This window comes from Pseudochaenichthys georgianus, unplaced genomic scaffold (assembly GCF_902827115.2).
Source record: "Pseudochaenichthys georgianus unplaced genomic scaffold, fPseGeo1.2 scaffold_678_arrow_ctg1, whole genome shotgun sequence".
Classification (NCBI taxonomy): Eukaryota; Metazoa; Chordata; class Actinopteri; order Perciformes; family Channichthyidae; genus Pseudochaenichthys; species Pseudochaenichthys georgianus.
The window spans coordinates 1-18,755 of record NW_027263232.1 but is presented as its reverse complement, the minus strand read 5'-3'; the positions used below and the strand labels follow the sequence as shown (position 1 = coordinate 18,755).

Below are 18,755 nucleotides of genomic sequence, written 5' to 3'. Positions count from 1 at the left end.
ATTATTATGAACACACAGATAAAAGGGATACATTATATACAACATTATTATGAACACACAGATAAAAGGGATACATTATATACAACATTATTATGAACACACAGATAAAAGGGGAGAGCCTTTCCACTCTGCTATGGTCTGTCCAGATGCTGGACAGTACCATTTACCCTTAAGCTGGGTATGGCCAGTGCTCTTTCTTTTTGACTGACCACAGCTTTTGCATTGGTAGTGGTAGTCCTCTTTTATTAGTCGCTTCTTCGGTGGCTCCCCTCTTGCCGCAAGCAGCTGGTCCTCTTTTGCTGTCTTTTCATGCCGCCATTTCCTGCGCCTATTGAAGTCGACAGAGAATTTGTCGACTGAGGAATGCTGAGGAATAGGGGCTTGTGAAGATGAAGCAGTAGACGGAGCAGGTGGAAGGTGACCCTGTGTGTGTGAAGATGGAGCAGGTGGAAGGTAACCCTGTGTGTGTGACGATGAAGCAGTAGACGGAGCAGGTGGAAGGTGACCCAGGCCTGCAGGCACGGGGAACTGCCATGAGGCAGGAGATGGTGCTGGAGGCACGGGGAACTGCCATGAGGCAGGGGATGGTGCTGGAGGCACGGGGTACTGCCATGAGGCAGGAGTTGGTGCTGGAGGCACGGGGTACTGCCAAAATGCAGGAGATGGGGCTTGTGGAAGGTGACCCTGCGTGTGCGTGGATGGAGCAGAAGAACCTGAGTCAGCTCTGGCACTGCGGCGCTGGCGTATCAATGCCTCACCCTCCCTATTGTCAGGCTCCTGGATTTCTAGGATAACATGTCCGTGCTGCACTGGTTCAGTAGGGAGCTCCCTCGGTAATGGCAAGGAATCCTCAGCTGCCGTTGCCTTTTCCGGAAGCTGCACTCCTTGCAGCAATGAGTCCCGAGCGGTTCTTGTAACCTAGAAAGACATACAAAATATTGAGAATGTCATACAAAGTGAATCCATCTGAAGTGCAGCTGTTAAAGAGAATGGAGCCAACATATCTTACCAACAAGACACAGTGGTGTTGTTTATAGTGACAAGAACCAAGTCGGTCTTCTCCTGTACCACGAGGCTGTCTTCCAGCAGTTGCTTAATGTGGACGTAGGATTGCACCATCGACTGCGGAATAGGCAAGGTTTTACCCTTGCTGTCTTTGGGGCGGTTTCTTGCAAGCTCAAACTCCTTCAAAAGCCTGAGTGAAACACATTCACATATGCGGTTGGCATCAGGTCTCAGAGCTGCCTGACCATGGGTCATGAATAGTCTGTGAAGGGAAAAGAAATTTATAAATATTATACGGATATACAGTACAACCCCACTTCACAAATGGACTACACCAGTTCATTTGTCTGAATCCATTAGTAAGAGTCTAAAATGCTGTGAGGGTTAGACATAGAAAACAACTACTTACTACTAACTACTTAAGATATATGTAAGTTATGTAATGTGTGCATCCACTATAAGTCAGTTCACCTTTCAGCTGCTTGTTGGCCTGGCGCAGAGCCACTTCCTGGAAGCTCTCCATGGTCCAGGCAAGGTCCTTTTTTTGGACTTCAGACTATAGGTTGTGGGTTGCTTATCCATTTGATGTAGCTTTGAATACAGCCTCACTATGTCATCCGTCTCGCCTGCTGATAATGCAGTTATTGTTCTATTAAGTAGAACAAGATACTTGGCCAAGTCATCCACAGCCTCCCATCCCTGAACACCTCGAGAATCACAGCGGGTATTCTGAAAAATGAACAACCATTGATAAATGATTAATAAATGGTCACATGACCTGAGTCGATGTCCTGGGCGCAGAGACGTTTTTGTCAGAAGTACACATCTGGCAGGACTGTGAGACATCATCGTGCTATAAGCACACAACAGTAATTGACTATTTGAGACTTAATGAAACAAGTTATTCATAGCATGTGCGGAGCAATAATTAATCAGAAGAATTTAAAAACAATGTGATTTTACAATAGGACAGATTACCTGAGAGGTTGTGTAAGTGGACGCGTCGGGTGAGTCAGCAGGAAGAGAAATAGCGGATTCAGGCCGGGGCTCTTCAGGTGGGCTCTCAGCTGCATCTCTTTGGGGGGATAGTGCCAACGACTGTACAACACAAAAAGACAAATATAGCCTATGCGATAAAAACATCATTCAAAGCATGTATGTTCATATGCCAGGGCAATAAAACAATAATCAGATTACCTGAGATGATGTGTGAGGTGATGCACCGCGGGGCGCTGACTGAGGATCTCCACTGCATCACTACTTGTGATGTCAAGGCACTCCTCCTCCTCCTCCTGAACTTCTTCAACCTGGCGGTCTGGAACAATGGTGCCAAGTTCCCTGTCCTGTTGTGGACCCAGCAGATCTCCTCTGTCAGACTGAGCCAGCAAATACTCCACAGCTATTCGCTCACCTGCCATAACATAAGTTATGAAAAAGGAAATGTTTAAATTTGGAGAAATAGACAAGTTGCTACTAGCAAGAACAAGAACAGAAAGGCCTAGTTGCCGTGAACATGGGGCGTCCTGAAGTGGCTTACCAGTGGGTTTCCCAGGGGGGATGAATTCTGGTAGTAGCGCACAACCAAGAACTCGCTGGCTGAGGGCATTTCAATGAGTCTTCAGTCGGACATTGTAGATCCTGGTTTGTGAAGCACCGCTCACATGTACAGCTGCATGGGCTCGATTCATGTTCCATCTGGAACTCCCTTCAAGCATGTACATTTGTGTGTGCATCGCATTAGATCTCCAGCCTTAGAAAAAGCAAAACATTTTAAATATAATTAGGATTTATGAAGCGATGATACACTTTTCCCCATGTGTGCAATCTATCATACTGGTTTTATGACAATTCAAAATATATATTATTTGTACCCGGGATGAAAGTGTTCTGATGCCGATGGAAGCTCTCCACAGAAGAGGAACCTCTGCCACATCTTAGGACATCCAGAACCTTACTGCCCTTTTGTAGACCTGATCCCACTTTGGTGTACAGTTCCACACCAGGGGGATCCTGAATGCATGGCAAACCTCCCACACACGTGCCATGTTCTCAGGATTGATAAGCCGCAAACCTGATGTGTCAGTGAGCTCCCACGTTGAGTTGAGCAAATCTTGGATGAGGGCACGGCTTTCCTCTATCCCACGAGTTCTCCTCCTGCAGTGTTTGGCCAGTTCGCTGGAGCTGATGTTGGCCAGAACTTGCGCTTCTGAAGGAGTCTGTCCAGCATGTAGTTTCTTGAGCTCAGAAGTCTTTGCATCTTTCAGATGGCTGATGTCATCCTTGTCCCACTCAAAAATGCAGCTCGACATTTTGGAACAGAAAGTGCCGTACAGGGGATGGTGTTCTGTAGTCAGGCCAGTGGTGAATCGCCTCATGTAATGGACAATATCCAATTTAACCTGTGTTTTCCAAGGTCGAAACCAAACTTGAACCGGGGTTAAACCTGTGCAAATAAAAAAACAAGGTGTGAATGTAAGCATGTAATTAAAACACAAATGTAAACATGAATGATGAGGGAAGACCAGGTAAGTAGTTGAATGAGCAGAATGTCAGGTGTACAGCAGGAGAGCATCTGGTGCAAAGGCAGGGAATGGCAAGTGATGGTTAGAAGAAGTGGGAATGTCGTCATGGAAAGACCCTTCTTATTTGTGCCTCCTCGTGTCATCAAGGACACACACCTTAATATATGAATGTGTGTGTACTGTGTAAAATAATAATAATAATAATACAAATGTTGGTAATATGTAATTGTCACCTTATGCCACGTTGCAGTTTGAATACAAAGTAAACAATATACATAAATAAAATACACATATGATGCTGCATCAAATATAATTTTAAATGGTTTAAAAGGATGTCTCTTTTTTTAAATGCCTTTTGCACTGAATCCTCTCTCCTTATGTCTCTCCCTTAGATTTGAGGCAAGGGAAGTGGGGAAAGAAGTAAAAGATGTACAATTTTAGACTGGTGGTATTCATATAGAATGAAGTACCTTATTCGAAACAAGAAGAGTCTTATGTTTACACGTTTGTAAAGGTTTTAATTTTGTGCGTGCAATAAATAACACAATGATGCACAAACAGTGAAACTGCGTAATACCTGTGTCGTTGCAGCAATCTCGGTCAACATATATGACTTCTGGCTCTGGCTCCCCAGCGTCTTGGTAGCGCTTGACGATGCCTTGGCACAAGTCCTCTAGACCAGCTCCCTCACCAGTGGTTAGGACACAGTTCAGAACCTCGCCACATTCATTACTGACGTGTGTCATCCATGTGGCCGTGTCTGCAATGGCCCCGGCAAGTTTCTTAGTGATCTATAAAACATGTCAATCCAATATAAAAATCAAGTGTAACTCATGACAATGAATTAAAACATAGAACATTAACAAATATTTTTCTGCACCTTCTTTGTGGAGTCAAGTTTTAAGATCCTGCCATATGTGGATGTGATGATACCCTTCATCTCCTCCAGATGACCCAGGATCTCATGGACCGTCTCAAAGCACTGTGCTAGAGGTAGGGGGCTGAAGCGCGGTGGACTCATATAGACTGCTACATCAGATTGAGTCATTGTGCTCCTCTCTTTGTGGAGCTCACAGTCAGCCAAGTACTCTATTGTGTGCCTTGCCCACTCCTCGCTGTGGACTTCCTCCAGTGCTTGCTGCAGGTAGCTGGAGCTGTTCCCTACAGTCCGAGGTTTAAGCATGGTCACACACCTCCTGTCCAGAGCCAGCTGTGCGGTGAGAACTGCAGGAAACCTGTTCCTGTGAGCAGGATCTAACTGAACCAATACATCCGCACTCCAAGGACACACAGGGATCATGCACTTACTGCACCGAGGATAGTCACCGCCGACCAAGTAGTACCGTGAATCAAGGTCGATGACTTCCCGTACCTTAGGGTATATCCCAGAGTGATGCATCTTCCTACCGCACTGAGCGCACTTCAGTGGGATACCCCACATCCTCATCGTGCCCACAGAAACATCCGCTGCCTGTAGCGGTTCATGGGTTCAGGTGGAGCAGTAGCACGTTGTGGTGGATTTGGGGGATGGAACCAGTTCTGGGAGAACTGTTGCCTCAGCTGTCCTGTGGGCTCGTAGAGACACGTCGCAGTCCACTCCTGGTCGGCTGGTTTGATGACCCGCTTGAACTGGTTGGGGAGAAACCTCACACACTTCACCTTGGGCGGCCTCAGATGAACGAGAGATGGAGATGTGTGATAAAGAGGAGAAGGAGGAGGTTGGGGCTGTTGCGGTATAGGTTGTGGTGGTGCAGAGGTGCGTTGTGTTGGTGCAGAGGTGCGTTGTGTTGGTGCAGAGGTGCGTTGTGTTGGTGCAGAGGTGTGTTGTGTTGGTGGTGCAGAGGTGTGTTGTGTTGGTGCAGAGGTGCGTTGTGTTGGTGCAGAGGTGCGTTGTGTTGGTGGTGCAGAGGTGTGTTGTGTTGGTGCAGAGGTGTGTTGTGTTGGTGCAGAGGTGCGTTGTGTTGGTGGTGCAGAGGTGTGTTGTGTTGGTGCAGAGGTGTGTTGTGTTGGTGCAGAGGTGCGTTGTGTTGGTGGTGCAGAGGTGTGTTGTGTTGGTGCAGAGGCGTGTTGTGTTGGTGCAGAGGTGTGTTGTGTTGGTGCAGAGGTGTGTTGTGTTGGTGGTGCAGAGGTGCGTTGTGGTGGTGCAGAGGTGCGTTGTGTTGGTGCAGAGGTGTGTTGTGTTGGTGGTGCAGAGGTGCGTTGTGTTGGTGCAGAGGTGTGTTGTGTTGGTGGTGCAGAGGTGTGTTGTGTTGGTGGTGCAGAGGTGTGTTGTGTTGGTGCAGAGGTGCGTTGTGGTGGTGCAGAGGTGTGTTGTGTTGGTGCAGAGGTGCTTTGTGTTGGTGGTGCAGAGGTGCGTTGTGTTGGCTGTTGTGTTTCACTCCTGCTGGTGCTCGGAAGATGGCAATCTTCAATGTGTTTGAGTAGCTCCATTGCACCCCTGGTCTTCTGTCCACACTGCTCACAACACTGCTCTGTGTGGGGGGACAGCTGGGGGGCATGATGCACCTGAGCTGCTCTGTGTGGGGGGACAGCTGGGGGGCATGATGCACCTGAGCTGCTCTGTGTGGGGGGACAGCTGGGGGGCATGATGCACCTGAGCTGCTCTGTGTGGGGGGACAGCTGGGGGGCATGATGCACCTGAGCTGCTCTGTGTGGCGGGGACAGCTGGGGGGCATGATGCACCTGAGCTGCTCTGTGTGGGGGGACAGCTGGGGGGCATGATGCACCTGAGCTGCTCTGTGTGGGGGGACAGCTGGGGGGCATGATGCACCTGAGCTGCTCTGTGTGGCGGGGACAGCTGGGGGGCATGATGCACCTGAGCTGCTCTGTGTGGCGGGGACAGCTGGGGGGCATGATGCACCTGAGCTGCTCTGTGTGGCGGGGACAGCTGGGGGGCATGATGCACCTGAGCTGCTCTGTGTGGCGGGGACAGCTGGGGGGCATGATGCACCTGAGCTGCTCTGTGTGGGGGGACAGCTGGGGGGCATGATGCACCTGAGCTGCTCTGTGTGGCGGGGACAGCTGGGGGGCATGATGCACCTGAGCTGCTCTGTGTGGCGGGGACTGACTGCTGTGTCCCTGAACTTGAGCTGCATGCTGCCTCCAAGTTCTGACTTCCTGCCTGATCACCTGACTGTGGAAAAATAGAGGTTATCAAAGTAGCATTTTCCTGTGCAGACACCTAAAAGTGAATACACATTGGCTTATGGCAACAATCGTCCGTGCAGGATGAACTTAAACTGAATGATCTAACTTAAATATAACCATCACTCACCACATGATATCCACATTTGCAGAGGATTCTTCTGCCGAAGATATCAATATACCGGACTGGGAGGTTGAATTTAGGTGTCAAAGGACATGCGTCAATACGCTGAATGACAGACTTCCATTTCTTGGACTTCGGTCTCTGTCCCGTGCTGAACCGGTGCTTCCCCTGGGCATACTGGTGCATGATACCAGCCCAACAACCGTCAGGTTTACCTGTCTTCGTCATCACTGAAATATCAAGGAAAATGTCAGTTGGTGGAATTAGATAAATATACATAGAAAAGGATATATACTGTAAACATGACATTGTATTGTCATTGATTTGTTCTACTTAGCAGTATGTAATTAAATCAGCGCCAGCCACATTTAGCAGCAGCAGCAATATTAATTGAAGAACACAGTAAAGCATGAATAATTATTATGAAGTGTTATAATATGTATTAAGCATATGAGAATGTAAATGCAGTACCTTTAGCTGTGATTATATTACTTTAACTGAATTAAAATATCTGAGTAGTTCTTTTCTCCACCAAGACAATACAATATGAGTTATACTAGTGCAATATCGCAAATGTGCTGTAGGTGGGACATATATTAACAGTATGCCACTCACTGTAGCACTAACGTTATAGGCTATATAACGGCATTTTATTATTAAGTCTGCACACTTCTAAAAATAATCGTGTGTAGAAAGCTACAAATTCTCCGTACAGTTACAGCGAGCAAATCCACGGTTACTACCACACAACATTTACCGCTATTTTTTTCTTTTCAGAAAGAGTTCAACTTTGAATTATGTGTAATCAATAATATCTTCCGCTATGTCGGGAGTCCATTCTATGCGAGGTTGGTTTATTATAAATGTCAGACAGATATAAAACGTTACAGCGTTAGCATGAGCTAACTTTAACAACGGGAGCTAGATGCGGCGAATCTCGGAATAAACACGGTGACAACTATTACAAATTACTTTCCCCGGATGAAAATATCATGGCCAGCTTTCAGATAGAGTATTATCGTGTAATTAATACAAGTTCATTGTTATTACCTGTTTTTCTTTTCTTCGTCTTCTTCTTGCGAACGCTCTCTGAGATGGAGAGGGGAGGTGCGAACCTTTTGCCCCATGTCACGTGTAGGGGTAGCTGCCCTGTCATTGGGTGTCGGTTAGGACCTGTTAGGACCTGCTGCCCTGTCATTGGGTGTCGGTTAGGACCTGTTAGGACCTGCTGCCCTGTCATTGGGTGTCGGTTAGGACCTGTTCGGACCTGGGTCGGACCTTCGTTAGGAACTGTTAGGAACTGTTAGGATCGGTACGACTTCAGTTGGCAGTCCAACTGGCGGAGGTGACGGCCACGACAACCTAGATGTTTTGAACAAATGCGAATGTCGGTCTTTCATACAGTCCTTCATTCTACCAACTGAACTATCAAGGGAGCAAACCTTTATTGTTTGGCCTACCGATAGGTGCTGAAAATCATGCTCAAGAAGACATTGCCTTGCAAAGAGTGTCCGAGTGGGGAGCTCAGGTTGGTTTCTTCAGTCCCTCCAAATAATTTGGTTCTGTTTGCTTCATCTGACCGTGACTTTCAACCCAAGCCAGAGAAGTTTACGGTGAAAATGTAAAATGGTCAGATTGAGAGTCCGCACTTCCGTTTCTCAGACCGTGGTTTTGGGGAGTTTCAAACTGATAATGTTCTCTGTTGCACGTGAAATATCTCTGCAGCTAAGTATACAAATGTTTTCTTTGTGAGTTCCTGTTGCTCAAAAGCATGTATCGTTGTCGGCAGGATTCGAGCCTGCGCCGGGAGACCCCAATGGATTTCTAGTCCATCGCCTTAACCACTCGGCCACGACAACCTAGATCTGTTGAACAAATGCGAATTTCGGTCTTTCATACAGTCCTTCATTCTACCAACTGAACTATCAAGGGAGCAAACCTTTATTGTTTGGCCTACCGATAGGTGCTGAAAATCATGCTCAACAAGACATTCCCTTGCAAAGAGTGTCCGAGTGGGGAGCTCAGATTGGTTTCTTCAGTCCCTCCAAATAATTTGGTTCTGTTTGCTTCATCTGACCGTGACTTTCAACCCAAGCCAGAGAGGTTTACGGTGAAAATGTAAAATGGTCAGATTGAGAGTCCGCACTTCCGTTTCTCAGACCGTGGTTTTGGGGAGTTTCAAACTGATAATGTTCTCTGTTGCACGTGAAATATCTCTGCAGCTAAGTATACAAATGTTTTCTTTGTGAGTTCCCGTTGCTCAAAAGCATGTATCGTTGTCGGCAGGATTCGAACCTGCGCGCGCGGCCGCCAGGGATTGTTTCATGATATCGCATGAACTGTAAAGACTGTCTGTTGAGACCAGGAGGAACAGGGCGCAAAAGCAAAGCAGGACATCTAAAGGAACTTATAAGTGGACGACCGAATGTTGGTGTCCATAAAGGCTTGCCATAGTTTCCTGGTTCTGGCTGTCCATGGAGCACATGAGTAAATTGTTCCTCTTTGCATGCATATTGCCCTGATGAAATCCAAGGGCCCTTATTTCTGTCAGTAGTGAGCGATTGTCTGATGAACAGTCTATCAACAGTCAACAGCTTGTTTGATCCCTTGGAGCTTCAGAATCCCAGGTAGTACTTTCCAGTTTCTCTCATCAACACGGCGTAAGGAACTATGTGAATTTGGGCAACTCATTGTTCACAGGATTGCCTTGCCATTTAATACTGAAATGGATGGCGTTGAATCATGCACGTTACCCGCCAGATCAGAAATGAATACACTACAAAAGATATGCCCCGTGTGAGGCTCGAACTCACGACCTTCAGATTATGAGACTGACGCGCTGCCTACTGCGCCAACGAGGCCCAAAAGCAACATTCTGTTGGGTGACAATGGCGGATTCCAGCATAAAGGGGTCAAGCCAAGACCTGTTCGAGAGGTCTAAAGGTCGAAACGTCAAACGCAGATGAGCTCACGCAGGGAAGAAAAGTAATCGCCCGTAGCATAGAGCAAGAAGGGGAATCAAAGAGTCTGGCTGAAAGAGCAATTTGCTTTCATTTACAAGATGTGCATTGGTAAGGAATGGAATTCGATGGGCGGAGTCAGGACTGTCAAACATCTCCTCGGTAGTTCAGTATCCCCGCCTGTCACGTGGGAGACCGGGGTTCAATTCCCCGTCGGGGAGTGTACGCACTTTTTTGTTGATGTGGTTAACAGCCATGCAGTACAGACATTCAGAAAAAGAATGCCCCTGAACCACCTATAATGGAAAATACATTTTGCACAACTGTAAAGACTGTCTGTCGAGACCAGGAGGAACAGGGCGCAAACGCAAAGCAGGACATCTAAAGGAACTTATAAGTGGACGACCGAATGTTGGTGTCCATAAAGGCTTGCCATCGTTTCCTGGTTCTGGCTGTCCATGGAGCACATGAGTAAATTGTTCCTCTTTGCATGCATATTGCCCTGATGAAATCCAAGGGCCCTTATTTCTGTCAGTAGTGAGCGATTGTCTGATGAACAGTCTATCAACAGTCAACAGCTTGTTTGATCCCTTGGAGCTTCAGATTCCCAGGTAGTACTTTCCAGTTTCTCTCATCAACACGGCGTAAGGAACTATGTGAATTTGGGCAACTCATTGTTCACAGGATTGCCTTGCCATTTAATACTGAAATGGATGGCGTTGAATCATGCACGTTACCCGCCAGATCAGAAATGAATACACTACAAAAGATATGCCCCGTGTGAGGCTCGAACTCACGACCTTCAGATTATGAGACTGACGCGCTGCCTACTGCGCCAACGAGGCCCAAAAGCAACATTCCGTTGGGTGACAATGGCAGAGTCCACAATAAAGGGGTCAAGTCTGTGGAGACCAGGGGGAACAGGACGTAGACGCAAAGCAGGTCATCTAAAGGAACTTATAAGTGGACGACAGACTCTCCCCATTCTCTTCTGATGACAACATTTTAAATGAAATGTTGGTGTCCTTAAAGCCTTGTTATAGTTTCCTAGTTCTGGCTGTCTATGGAGCACATGAGTTGATTTTTCCTCTTTCCATCTATATTGCCTTGATGAAATCCAAGGACCCTTATTTCTGTCAGGCTTGCCATAGTTTCCTGGTTCTGGCTGTCCATGGAGCACATGAGTAGATTTGTCCTCTTCCCATCAATATTGTCCCGATGAAATCCAAGGGCCCTTATATCTGTCAGTATTGAGCGATTGTCGGATGAACTATCAACAGTCAACAGATTGTTTGATCTCTTGGAGCTTCAGATTCCAAGGTAGTACTTTCCAGTTTCTCTCATCAACACCACGTAAGGAACTATGTGAATTCGGGCTACTCATTAGAACTTAAAGTGCATTGGCCGGGAATCGAACCCGGGCCTCCCGCGTGGCAGGCAAGAATTCTACCACTGAACCACCAATGCTTACGTTGAGGTCTTCTTACCGCTCTGAAAATAAAATCGGGCGGGAGTTCGATTCCCGGGCGAGGCAAGCGCAATTTTTGGAAAGGGCCTTTATCCCTGCCAATGTTGAATACCTGCCACACTCGAGGAAGGCTGTTGTTTATGTGCTAAAAGATTTTGCATTCAAGATGGGAAGAGAACATTCACAGGATTGCCTTGCCATTTAATACTGAAATGGATGGCATTGAATCATGCACGTTACCCGCCAGATCAGAAATGAATACACTACAAAAGATATGCCCCGTGTGAGGCTCGAACTCACGACCTTCAGATTATGAGACTGACGCACTGCCTACTGCGCCAACGAGGCACAAAAGCAACATTCTGTTGGGTGACAATGGCGGATTCCAGCATAAAGGGGTCAAGCCAAGACCTGTTCGAGAGGTCTAAAGTTCGAAACGTCAAACGCAGATGAGCTCACGCAGGGAAGAAAAGTAATCGCCCGTAGCATAGAGCAAGAAGGGGAATCAAAGAGTCTGGCTGAAAGAGCAATTTGCTTTCATTTACAAGATGTGCATTGGTAAGGAATGGAATTCGATGGGCGGAGTCAGGACTGTCAAACATCTCCTCGTTAGTTCAGTATCCCCGCCTGTCACGTGGGAGACCGGGGTTCAATTCCCCGTCGGGGAGTGTACGCACTTTTTTGTTGATGTGGTTAACAGCCATGCAGTACAGACATTCAGAAAAAGAATGCCCCTGAACCACCTATAATGGAAAATACATTTTGGACAACTGTAAAGACTGTCTGTCGAGACCAGGAGGAACAGGGCGCAAACTTTTCCAGCCATCCTGATAGCGAGACCACAAAGTCTAACAACGATTTCCTCACTTCCAAGCCAACAATATGGTAATTGGGAACGTGGCAATATGGAAGGACAGGTAGCCCACAACTGACTTGTCGAAACAAGGAGAGCATTCCGCCTGGTTTTTCCTCAACTGTCTTTTGTTCAGTTTACCTGGTGTGCTGAAGCCGAAATCACAGGCTTTTTGCCATATTGCAGCAGGTTATTGAACTAAACATTACTACGACGAGGATGGGATTCGAACCCACGCGTGCAGAGCACAATGGATTAGCAGTCCATCGCCTTAACCACTCGGTCACCTCGTCCTCTTTTCACCAGTTTTCCAGTAAACATAAGAGCCAGGTCAAGATTCAGAGTGTTTATGTAGGCCCTCGAAAGGAATGGCATGGAGGAGAGTTGGAGAAAACAACTTAGAAGTACTACAAGAGCACTGTTGTATAGGGGAATTAGCTCAAATGGTAGAGTGCTCGCTTAGCATGCGAGAGGTAGCGGGATCGATGCCCGCATTCTCCACAAAACTTTAGTATTTCATTTCAGGAAATAGAAGGTAAAAACTGTAAGATTTAAGATATTTTCTGGATGTTCAACTTTTCCAGCCAACCTGATAGCGAGACCACAAAGTCTAACAACGATTTCCTCACATACAAGCCAACAATATGGAAAATTGGGACGTGGCGTTATGGAAGGAAAGGTAGCCCACAACAGACTTGTCGAAACAAGGAGAGCATTCTGCCTGGTTTTTCGGTGGCCTCAACTGTCTTTTGTTCAGTTTACCTGGTGTGCTGAAGCCGAAATCACAGGCTTTTTGCCATATTGCATCAGCTTCAGTGAACTAAACCTTACTACGACGAAGATGGGATTCAAACCCACGCCTGCAGAGCACAATGGATTAGCAGTCCATCGCCTTAACCACTCGGCCACCTCGTCCTGTTTTCACCAGTTTTCCAGTAAACGTAAGAGCCAGGTCAAGATTCAGAGTGTTTATGTCGGCCCTCGAAAGGAATGGCATGGAGGAGAGTTGGAGAAAACAACTTAGAAGTACTACAAGACCATTGTTGGATAGGGGAATTAGCTCAAATGGTAGAGCGCTCGCTTAGCATGCGAGAGGTAGTGGGATCGATGCCCGCATTCTCCACAAAACTTTAGTATTTCGGTTCAGGAAATAGAAGGTACAAACTTTAAGATTTAGGATTTTTTCTGGATGTTCAACTTTTCCTGCCAACCTGATAGCGAGACCACAAAGTCTAACAACGATTTCCTCACTTACAAGCAAACAATATGGACATTTGGAACGTGGCATTATGGAAGGTCAGGTAGCCCACAACTGACTTGTCGAAACAAGGAGAGCATTCCGCCTGGTTTTTTGGTGGCCTCAACAGTCTTTTGTTCAGTTTACCTGGTGTGCTGAAGCCGAAATCGCTGGCTTTTTGCCATATTGCCGCAGCTTCATTGAACTAAACCTTAATACGACGAGGATGGGATTCGAACCCACGCGTGCATAGCACAATGGATTAGCAGTCCATCGCCTTAACCACTCGGCCACCTAGTCCTGTTTTCACCAGTTTTCCAGTAAACGTAAGAGCCAGGTCAAGATTCAGAGTGTTTATGTCGGCCCTCGAAAGGAATGGCATGGAGGAGAGTTGGAGAAAACAACTTAGAAGTACTACAAGAGCACTGTTGTATAGGGGAATTAGCTCAAATGGTAGAATGCTCGCTTAGCATGCGAGAGGTAGCGGGATCGATGCCCGCATTCTCCACAAAACTTTAGTATTTCAGTTCAGGAAATAGAAGGTAAAAACTGTAAGATTTAAGATATTTTCTGGATGTTCAACTTTTCCAGCCAACCTGATAGCTAGAACACAAAGTCTAACAACGATTTCCGAACTTACAAGCCAACAATATGGTAATATGGCCTCAACTGTCTTTTGTTCAGTTTACCTGGTGTGCTGAAGCCGAAATCGTTGGCTTTTTGCCATATTGCAGCAGGTTCTTGAACTAAACATTACTGCGACGAGGATGGGATTCGAACCCACGCGTGCAGGGCACAATGGATTAGCAGTCCATCGCCTTAACCACTCGGCCACCTCTTCCTGTTTTCACCAGTTTTCCAGTAAACGTAAGAGCCAGGTCAAGATTCAGAGTGTTTATGGAGGCCCTCAAAATGAATTGCATGGAGGAGAGTTGGAGAAAACAACTTAGAAGTACTACAAGAGCATTGTTGTATAGGGGAATTAGCTCAAATGGTAGAGCGCTCGCTTAGCATGCGAGAGGTAGCGGGATCGATGCCCGCATTCTCCACAAGACTTTAGTATTTCAGTTCAGGAAATAGAAGGTAAAAACTGTAAGATTTAAGATATTTTCTGGATGTTCAACTTTTCCAGCCAACCTGATAGCGAGACCACAAAGTCTAACAACGATTTACTCACTTACAAGCCATCAATATGGTAATTGGGAACGTGGCATTATGGAAGGACAGGTAGCCCACAACAGACTTGTCGAAACAAGGAGAGCATTCCGCCTGGTTTTTCGGTGGCCTCAACTGTCTTTTGTTCAGTTTACCTGGTGTGCTGAAGCCGAAATCACAGGCTTTTTGCCATATTGCAGCAGGTTATTGAACTAAACATTACTACGACGAGGATGGGATTCGAACCCACGCGTGCAGAGCACAATGGATTAGCAGTCCATCGCCTTAACCACTCGGCCACCTCGTCCTCTTTTCACCAGTTTTCCAGTAAACATAAGAGCCAGGTCAAGATTCAGAGTGTTTATGTCGGCCCTCGAAAGGAATGGCATGGAGGAGAGTTGGAGAAAACAACTTAGAAGTACTACAAGAGCATTGTTGTATAGGGGAATTAGCTCAAATGGTAGAGTGCTCGCTTAGCATGCGAGAGGTAGCGGGATCGATGCCCGCATTCTCCACAAAACTTTAGTATTTCAGTTCAGGAAATAGAAGATAAAAACTGTAAGATTTATGATATTTTCTGGATGTTCAACTTTTCCAGCCAACCTGATAGCGAGACCACAAAGTCTAACAACGATTTCCTCACATACAAGCCAACAATACGGAAAATTGGGACGTGGCGTTATGGAAGGAAAGGTAGCCCACAACAGACTTGTCGAAACAAGGAGAGCATTCTGCCTGGTTTTTCGGTGGCCTCAACTGTCTTTTGTTCAGTTTACCTGGTGTGCTGAAGCCGAAATCACAGGCTTTTTGCCATATTGCATCAGCTTCAGTGAACTAAACCTTACTACGACGAGGATGGGATTCAAACCCACGCGTGCAGAGCACAATGGATTAACAGTCCATCGCCTTAACCACTCGGCCACTGTTTTCACTAGTTTTCCAGTAAATGTAAGAGCCAGGTCAAGATTCAGAGTGTTTATGTAGGCCCTCGAAAGGAATGGCATGGAGGAGAGTTGGAGAAAACAACTTAGAAGTACTACAAGAGTATTGTTGTATAGGGGAATTAGCTCAAATGGTAGAGCGCTCGCTTAGCATGCGAGAGGTAGCGGGATCGATGCCCGCATTCTCCACAAAACTTTAGTATTTCAGTTCAGGAAATAGAAGGTAAAAACTGTAAGATTTAAGATATTTTCTGGATGTTCAACTTTTCCTGCCAACCTGATAGCAAGACCACAAAGTCTAACAACGATTTCCTAACTTACAAGCCAACAATATGGTAATTGGGAACATGGAATTATGGAAGGACAGGTAGCCCACAACTGACTTGTCAAAACAAGGGGAGCATTCCGCCTGGTTTTTCGGTGGCCTCAACTGTCTTTTGTTCAGTTTACCTGGTGTGCTGAAGCCGAAATCACAGGCTTTTTGCCATTTTGCATCAGCTTCATTGAACTAAACCTTACTACGACGAGAATAGGATTCGAACCCACGCGTGCAGAGCACAATGGATTAGCAGTCCATCGCCTTAACCACTCGGCCACCTCGTCCTGTTTTCACCAGTTTTCCAGTAAACGTAAGAGCCAGGTCAAGATTCAGAGTGTTTATGTCGGCCCTCGAAAGGAATGGCATGGAGGAGAGTTGGAGAAAACAACTTAGAAGTACTACAAGACCATTGTTGGATAGGGGAATTAGCTCAAATGGTAGAGCGCTCGCTTAGCATGCGAGAGGTAGTGGGATCGATGCCCGCATTCTCCACAAAACTTTAGTATTTCGGTTCAGGAAATAGAAGGTACAAACTTTAAGATTTAGGATATTTTCTGGATGTTCAACTTTTCCTGCCAACCTGATAGCGAGACCACAACATCTAACAACGATTTCCTCACTTACAAGCAAACAATATGGACATTTGGAACGTGGCATTATGGAAGGTCAGGTAGCCCACAACTGACTTGTCGAAACAAGGAGAGCATTCCGCCTGGTTTTTTGGTGGCCTCAACAGTCTTTTGTTCAGTTTACCTGGTGTGCTGAAGCCGAGATCGCTGGCTTTTTGCCATATTGCCGCAGCTTCATTGAACTAAACCTTAATACGACGAGGATGGGATTCGAACCCACGCGTGCAGAGCACAATGGATTAGCAGTCCATCGCCTTAACCACTCGGCCACCTAGTCCTGTTTTCACCAGTTTTCCAGTAAACGTAAGAGCCAGGTCAAGATTCAGAGTGTTTATGTCGGCCCTCGAAAGGAATGGCATGGAGCAGAGTTGGAGAAAACAACTTAGAAGTACTACAAGAGCACTGTTGTATAGGGGAATTAGCTCAAATGGTAGAATGCTCGCTTAGCATGCGAGAGGTAGCGGGATCGATGCCCGCATTCTCCACAAAACTTTAGTATTTCAGTTCAGGAAATAGAAGGTAAAAACTGTAAGATTTAAGATATTTTCTGGATGTTCAACTTTTCCTGCCAACCTGATAGCGAGACCACAAAGTCTAACAACGATTTCCTAACTTACAAGCCAACAATATGGTAATTGGGAACATGGAATTATGGAAGGACAGGTAGCCCACAACTGACTTGTCAAAACAAGGGGAGCATTCCGCCTGGTTTTTCGGTGGCCTCAACTGTCTTTTGTTCAGTTTACCTGGTGTGCTGAAGCCGAAATCACAGGCTTTTTGCCATTTTGCATCAGCTTCATTGAACTAAACCTTACTACGACGAGGATAGGATTCGAACCCACGCGTGCAGAGCACAATGGATTAGCAGTCCATCGCCTTAACCACTCGGCCACCTCGTCCTGTTTTCACCAGTTTTCCAGTAAACGTAAGAGCCAGGTCAAGATTCAGAGTGTTTATGTCGGCCCTCGAAAGGAATGGCATGGAGGAGAGTTGGAGAAAACAACTTAGAAGTACTACAAGACCATTGTTGTATAGGGGAATTAGCTCAAATGGTAGAGCGCTCGCTTAGCATGCGAGAGGTAGCGGGATCGATGCCCGCATTCTCCACAAGACTTTAGTATTTCAGTTCAGGAAATAGAAGGTAAAAACTGTAAGATTTAAGATATTTTCTGGATGTTCAACTTTTCCAGCCAACCTGATAGCGAGACCACAAAGTCTAACAACGATTTCCTCACATACAAGCCAACAATATGGAAAATTGGGACGTGGCGTTATGGAAGGAAAGGTAGCCCACAACAGACTTGTCGAAACAAGGAGAGCATTCTGCCTGGTTTTTCGGTGGCCTCAACTGTCTTTTGTTCAGTTTACCTGGTGTGCTGAAGCCGAAATCACAGGCTTTTTGCCATATTGCATCAGCTTCAGTGAACTAAACCTTACTACGACGAGGATGGGATTCGAACCCACGCGTGCAGAGCACAATGGATTAGCAGTCCATCGCCTTAACCACTCGGCCACCTGTTTTCACTAGTTTTCCAGTAAATGTAAGAGCCAGGTCAAGATTCAGAGTGTTTATGTAGGCCCTCGAAAGGAATGGCATGGAGGAGAGTTGGAGAAAACAACTTAGAAGTACTACAAGAGCATTGTTGTATAGAGGAATTAGCTCAAATGGTAGATTGCTCGCTTAGCATGCGAGAGGTAGCGGGATCGATGCCCGCATTCTCCACAAAACTTTAGTATTTCAGTTCAGGAAATAGAAGGTAAAAACTGTAAGATTTAAGATATTTTCTGGATGTTCAACTTTTCCTGCCAACCTGATAGCGAGACCACAAAGTCTAACAACGATTTCCTAACTTACAAGCCAACAATATGGTAATTGGGAACATGGAATTATGGAAGGACAGGTAGCCCACAACTGACTTGTCGAAACAAGGAGAGCATTCCGCCTGGTTTTTCGGTGGCCTCAACTGTCTTTTGTTCAGTTTACCTGGTGTGCTGAAGCCGAAATCACAGGCTTTTTGCCATATTGCATCAGCTTCATTGAACTAAACCTTACTACGACGAGGATGGGATTCGAACCCACGCGTGCAGAGCACAATGGATTAGCAGTCCATCGCCTTAACCACTCGGCCACCTCGTCCTGTTTTCACCAGTTTTCCAGTAAACGTAAGAGCCAGGTCAAGATTCAGAGTGTTTATGTCGGCCCTCGAAAGGAATGGCATGGAGGAGAGTTGGAGAAAACAACTTAGAAGTACTACAAGAGCATTGTTGTATAGGGGAATTAGCTCAAATGGTAGAGCGCTCGCTTAGCATGCGAGAGGTAGCGGGATCGATGCCCGCATTCTCCACAAAACTTTAGTATTTCAGTTCAGGAAATAGAAGGTAAAAACTGTAAGATTTA

General features: G+C 46.2%; 22 non-coding genes across 22 annotated transcripts; 8 read left to right on the top strand and 14 right to left on the bottom strand.

Annotated features, from left to right (window-relative positions):
• Positions 1–8,572: 8,572 nt before the first annotated feature.
• On the bottom strand, positions 8,573–8,654 carry trnas-aga (transfer RNA serine (anticodon AGA)). Its single transcript has one exon. It is a non-coding gene; the product is annotated as a tRNA-Ser (tRNA).
• A 929-nt stretch (positions 8,655–9,583) lies between these two features.
• On the bottom strand, positions 9,584–9,656 carry trnam-cau (transfer RNA methionine (anticodon CAU)). The gene has a single exon. It is a non-coding gene; the product is annotated as a tRNA-Met (tRNA).
• An 871-nt stretch (positions 9,657–10,527) lies between these two features.
• trnam-cau (transfer RNA methionine (anticodon CAU)) lies at positions 10,528–10,600 on the bottom strand. Its single transcript has one exon. It is a non-coding gene; the product is annotated as a tRNA-Met (tRNA).
• A 551-nt stretch (positions 10,601–11,151) lies between these two features.
• On the bottom strand, positions 11,152–11,222 carry trnag-gcc (transfer RNA glycine (anticodon GCC)). Its single transcript has one exon. It is a non-coding gene; the product is annotated as a tRNA-Gly (tRNA).
• A 276-nt stretch (positions 11,223–11,498) lies between these two features.
• Positions 11,499–11,571, bottom strand: trnam-cau (transfer RNA methionine (anticodon CAU)). Its single transcript has one exon. It is a non-coding gene; the product is annotated as a tRNA-Met (tRNA).
• A 716-nt stretch (positions 11,572–12,287) lies between these two features.
• Positions 12,288–12,369, bottom strand: trnas-gcu (transfer RNA serine (anticodon GCU)). The gene has a single exon. It is a non-coding gene; the product is annotated as a tRNA-Ser (tRNA).
• Positions 12,370–12,504: 135 nt separating this feature from the next.
• trnaa-agc (transfer RNA alanine (anticodon AGC)) lies at positions 12,505–12,577 on the top strand. The gene has a single exon. It is a non-coding gene; the product is annotated as a tRNA-Ala (tRNA).
• A 332-nt stretch (positions 12,578–12,909) lies between these two features.
• trnas-gcu (transfer RNA serine (anticodon GCU)) lies at positions 12,910–12,991 on the bottom strand. The gene has a single exon. It is a non-coding gene; the product is annotated as a tRNA-Ser (tRNA).
• Positions 12,992–13,126: 135 nt separating this feature from the next.
• On the top strand, positions 13,127–13,199 carry trnaa-agc (transfer RNA alanine (anticodon AGC)). The gene has a single exon. It is a non-coding gene; the product is annotated as a tRNA-Ala (tRNA).
• Positions 13,200–13,531: 332 nt separating this feature from the next.
• Positions 13,532–13,613, bottom strand: trnas-gcu (transfer RNA serine (anticodon GCU)). Its single transcript has one exon. It is a non-coding gene; the product is annotated as a tRNA-Ser (tRNA).
• Positions 13,614–14,072: 459 nt separating this feature from the next.
• trnas-gcu (transfer RNA serine (anticodon GCU)) lies at positions 14,073–14,154 on the bottom strand. The gene has a single exon. It is a non-coding gene; the product is annotated as a tRNA-Ser (tRNA).
• Positions 14,155–14,289: 135 nt separating this feature from the next.
• On the top strand, positions 14,290–14,362 carry trnaa-agc (transfer RNA alanine (anticodon AGC)). The gene has a single exon. It is a non-coding gene; the product is annotated as a tRNA-Ala (tRNA).
• A 331-nt stretch (positions 14,363–14,693) lies between these two features.
• trnas-gcu (transfer RNA serine (anticodon GCU)) lies at positions 14,694–14,775 on the bottom strand. Its single transcript has one exon. It is a non-coding gene; the product is annotated as a tRNA-Ser (tRNA).
• Positions 14,776–14,910: 135 nt separating this feature from the next.
• Positions 14,911–14,983, top strand: trnaa-agc (transfer RNA alanine (anticodon AGC)). Its single transcript has one exon. It is a non-coding gene; the product is annotated as a tRNA-Ala (tRNA).
• A 542-nt stretch (positions 14,984–15,525) lies between these two features.
• On the top strand, positions 15,526–15,598 carry trnaa-agc (transfer RNA alanine (anticodon AGC)). The gene has a single exon. It is a non-coding gene; the product is annotated as a tRNA-Ala (tRNA).
• Positions 15,599–15,930: 332 nt separating this feature from the next.
• trnas-gcu (transfer RNA serine (anticodon GCU)) lies at positions 15,931–16,012 on the bottom strand. The gene has a single exon. It is a non-coding gene; the product is annotated as a tRNA-Ser (tRNA).
• Positions 16,013–16,147: 135 nt separating this feature from the next.
• trnaa-agc (transfer RNA alanine (anticodon AGC)) lies at positions 16,148–16,220 on the top strand. The gene has a single exon. It is a non-coding gene; the product is annotated as a tRNA-Ala (tRNA).
• A 332-nt stretch (positions 16,221–16,552) lies between these two features.
• Positions 16,553–16,634, bottom strand: trnas-gcu (transfer RNA serine (anticodon GCU)). The gene has a single exon. It is a non-coding gene; the product is annotated as a tRNA-Ser (tRNA).
• Positions 16,635–17,174: 540 nt separating this feature from the next.
• Positions 17,175–17,256, bottom strand: trnas-gcu (transfer RNA serine (anticodon GCU)). Its single transcript has one exon. It is a non-coding gene; the product is annotated as a tRNA-Ser (tRNA).
• A 135-nt stretch (positions 17,257–17,391) lies between these two features.
• trnaa-agc (transfer RNA alanine (anticodon AGC)) lies at positions 17,392–17,464 on the top strand. The gene has a single exon. It is a non-coding gene; the product is annotated as a tRNA-Ala (tRNA).
• A 948-nt stretch (positions 17,465–18,412) lies between these two features.
• On the bottom strand, positions 18,413–18,494 carry trnas-gcu (transfer RNA serine (anticodon GCU)). Its single transcript has one exon. It is a non-coding gene; the product is annotated as a tRNA-Ser (tRNA).
• A 135-nt stretch (positions 18,495–18,629) lies between these two features.
• On the top strand, positions 18,630–18,702 carry trnaa-agc (transfer RNA alanine (anticodon AGC)). The gene has a single exon. It is a non-coding gene; the product is annotated as a tRNA-Ala (tRNA).
• Positions 18,703–18,755: the final 53 nt, after the last annotated feature.